At 30.3% G+C, this 4,303-nt stretch overlaps 1 long non-coding RNA gene across 1 annotated transcript; it reads right to left on the bottom strand.

The window, feature by feature from the left end:
* Positions 1-2,064: 2,064 nt before the first annotated feature.
* Positions 2,065-3,474, bottom strand: LOC145331911 (uncharacterized). The gene is made up of 3 exons (XR_013883955.1): positions 3,373-3,474; positions 2,791-2,857; positions 2,065-2,428 (listed from the first exon to the last, which is right to left on the bottom strand). It is a non-coding gene; the product is annotated as an uncharacterized LOC145331911 (long non-coding RNA).
* Positions 3,475-4,303: the final 829 nt, after the last annotated feature.

The following is a 4,303-nucleotide window of genomic DNA, read 5'->3' as shown; positions in this document are numbered from 1 at the left end:
GGCCAACTGAAGAGCATCTAGGGAATGGCTAAACAAAATAATAATTCATTTTATGAGTTTTTTTTCCATAGCAATTAAGGTCTTTATTAAATGAGTGTATTACTTAATATTCTCTAACTTCTTTCATCAACTTATCAACAAAAATATGTTGTCATCAGTTCTTGAGATTCTCCAAACTTACATAGTGATATTTTTATACCAGGGGATGTCCCCCCCCCAAAAAAATACTTAAGAGTTCAGAATTAAGTGAGTCTGGAAGACAGACAGACAATATACTATTTTATAGATAATATTGTTTATAGAGACAGGTTAAATGTAGTGAAGAATAAAACAATAATATAAAAACATAGCCAAATATACCAACACTTGAAATTTAATTGTATATGTAGTAAGGCAAGCATCTCTGAGTGAGTTATATAGCATCTCTGCTCCCAAGACTAGGAATAAACTAAATGCATGTTGTACTGGAATTAAATAAGGACTTGTCAATTATAAAATAAAATTAATTATGTTTGTAGCAAATAAACGGATTAAGCCCCATATGTGTAATAGTTAATGGATTTTTGTAATGCACATGATTTTTCTCCCATCCCTGCCGGAGTCAGGGACAGGAGGATATGTTATCTAAACCTCTGTAATGATCTGAATATTACTTATATTGATTGTATTTGTATATATCTGTCTCCCTGCACCTATGATTTGTAACTCATTGTTCATTGTAGTTAGTTCCCTTGAGACATTTTGATCAAATACGCTATATCTTATACATGAACCTGTCCTTGGTTATTCAAAGCAGCGAAGCTGAATACAATAAGGTTATAACTGTTACACATCTAACCACACCCGCTAGTGTCTTTTGTTGCCAAACCTGCCCATAGTAAGCAGACGTAGCTACCAGTCTCCTTACTACATATAAAAAGCTAAAGTTAAACTAAAAGAGTGTATATAAAGATCTTGAAAAAATATTATTCCTGACACTCGGGGTCATCAGAAAATAAGCACTCTTCAAGAGTTTTATTGAACCAAGCTTGTGCTGGTCTCTCCAGGGCATTGCTCCAAAATCTCTCTGATCTCATGTAGTAAAACTGTAACATTACCAATAATAAACACTAGCTAGTGAAGCCTCCCAAAATGATAATCACTGAGGTGAACTTTTCACTTACTATGTTTGTAATTACCCCATCTAAAGTATTATTGGCATTTCCTTTGAAATCATTCTTTGTACTGGATCTCTGACAACATTCATATATATTGGGTTGAAATTAAACTTTTTAAATTCTACATAATAAAAATGGCTGTTCCAAACTAATTTGTCTTGTGTCAATAATTGTATTTGTCCAATAAGATCTTGGATCTCTTGATCATCTAAAGCATGGTTCTGATGAACAACATACATATCAAATTCATTTTCATCTGATAGATCATTTATGACTTTTGTAACTGAAGAGGATCCACATTTTAGAACTCGGTTGTAGACTAGATATAATGATTCTTTGGACTTGGTTACATTATGACTAGAAGGTAATATAGGTACTTCTGGTACAATAGAGAGTGGTATGTTGAGCAGGGGCTGATGGCTATCATTCGTCCTTTTAAAATATATAATGGTAGCAGATTAAATTTTCATGAATGGATTTGATGAAAAAATAACACTATGAGGGAAATTTTATTTTCATAGCTCCTAATCAAGATTTTCAATGGGGTATTCCTATCCAGTTTTTTTTTAGGAATGAATATTTTTTACCCAAGGGAATAAATGATGGACCGATAGTTTATCATTTTTTCACAAGGGTAAAAAATATTCATTCCTAAACAAAAAACTGGATAGGAATATCATTCTCATTTAAACAAAAACTCATTTTTATGCTAAAATGTGGTTTAATTTTGGTTTTTAAATTTCATTTATTTCCCTGTTATCATTTTTCTTTCTTTTAGTAATTAATAAAAATTCTAAAATCTTCCAAAAAAAAACAAAAATATTCTAAAAATGATACCAGGGATATAAATGATGATACCGGGGAAATAAATGAATATTTACATTCACTATTTAAGGGGTCATTTATATGGGAATGGATATTCCTATGACATATACACATCTAGTCCTTCTGCAGTTAATCATGCTAAGCAGTTTTTAAGGTTTCGTGATTTTTTTTATTTTTGTTGTATATTCTCTCTCTTTCTTTTCTTTTTATAACAGCTGAACATGTCTGCTACTTAACTTATGTTGTCCTATTTTCCTTCAAAGTTTTTTACTTTTACACTACCTTTGGATGTTGTCATCCTTGTAAAATTACACTGAAATTTAAAAAAATAAATTTATGTAAATTTGCCACCATTATTCAGACCTTGCTAATCTAAAAATATCCACTTCATTCCATCCACCACTGAGGTAATTAGCAGGCAGGGTTTTGTTGTAAGGCTTCTTTGCCTAGTAAAAAAGGATGACAACATTAACAAATAGCAAAGCAAATTATTTTTTTAGATCATCAAGAAAATCTAAATACAATTTTAGGTAAATTTTTGATAAGATGAGAATTATTTAAATTAAGAAGCTACTTTAATACAGCAAAATAATAAAATTGTGATATGAACAAACGAATTATCACAAAACAAAACTTATCTCTATCTTCCATAGCACCCAAGAAATCATGTTTTAACCAAAAGTCTTTCTGGTCATTTGGACAATTATAGAGTAGCTTTATTCAAGAATATGATATATTTGTCAGTTTTTAATCATAATTTTTTTGTAGATTATTATTTTAAAAAGTATTTGTAAATCATGTTTTTTACCTGTTTACTGAGCTGATTTTGTCCATCTTTATTATTGATATTGATATTTTCTCTTAGTGTATTCAGTCTGAAAATAATTCAACAACTGCCATAAAAAAAATTTATTCAAGATTTTTTTTGGGCTAATCCAACTTTCTTTGAGACAACTTAAGATTTCCAGAAAAAAAGTGCTGCAATTACAGAGTTGGTTGTCTGTCGTCGAACTTTACTTTTCAAATAATCCGGACAGAAAGAAAAAGAAGATATGGTTCCCTTTTGGTGCCTTGACTATTGTGCCATTAGAGTAAAACACTAGAGGGAGAAAGGATTAAATAAATGTATCTCCCCATCGCAACCACCTTGTGCACCCCTTCTACTGGGTCATAATAATCAACCAATGGTGTCGCTTATATTAACACAGCCAAGTAGCAGAAAATAATTTAGAAGCAAACAAAAGAGGTCTTTGAAAAAGAAAGGGATGTAGTCTGTATAAACATCTGTACTATAGATCTTTTATTGCCCATGGCATAAAGTGAACAGCTGGTTTATAATTTATAAGCTTCTCCTTTTCAACAAATAGCTCACAATTAATACCTAATATACCTGTAGCTTGTAGTATAAAACATCAGAATTTGAAGTACGGCTGTTAGAAGAACCAGTGTTTTTTTCTTGGTCAATTTCACATCCATTATATTTTATCAATCTGAAATTTGATAGAGGGATCATGATCGATTGGTAGTTTTTCATAGTTTACAACAAATTTTGCCTTAAAAACCAGTTTTAAAAAGTGCCTTAATTTTGAAGATTAATTGATCATGATTTATTTAAAGTGTGCGCTCATTGTGTTCATTGTTTAACTTCAAACTGCACGGCATGTGTTAAAAGTAGAAAAATAGTATACATATACATATCATTAGAATTGTTATGAAATCTATGTTTTTGAACATTTTACCACTTAGCTCCAAAACTATCTGAAGAACAGGAATGGTTCTTATATATCTAAAACCTAAAACCACATTTACAATACTCTGTAATAAAGTGAATTATTTTAATTGCAAATAAGACAGCATCGTAATTAAATAAGATCCAAACATTTTGTATTTTTAGGAAAGCTTTATCTAGAAAATTATATAACGCAACTTTGACATCTATTTACCTATTAGCTCCTCTATTTCTATTTTTGCCGACAGTATAGTATATACTACTTGGTTCAATTAATAATCCCTAAAAATAATAATATATAATATTAAATTCTTCTAATTCCAAGTAACCCAATCTAAAATATCTATAAATAAGACATTGTTTCATTAAATTCATCAACTTATACTAACAACAAAATTAAGTAGAAGAAATTACGAAACCCATATGTCCTTGGGGGGTCAAAACATAGTAGAGTTGACGAGCTCTACATCTGCCCCCCAATTATTATTATACATTTATTTCGCTTGTTGGTATTCCTGCAAATTCACTATTGGTTAAGGTTGAAGATACTTTTTAGTAAGATGCAACTCTATAAGTATTAGTGTCTGTCTGT

Source organism: Acartia tonsa, chromosome 11 (genome assembly GCF_053477335.1).
Source record: "Acartia tonsa isolate MP-2025a chromosome 11, ASM5347733v1, whole genome shotgun sequence".
Classification (NCBI taxonomy): domain Eukaryota; kingdom Metazoa; phylum Arthropoda; class Copepoda; order Calanoida; family Acartiidae; genus Acartia; species Acartia tonsa.
Note: the sequence above shows the minus strand (reverse complement) of the source record. Positions and strands in the feature narration are given on the sequence as shown.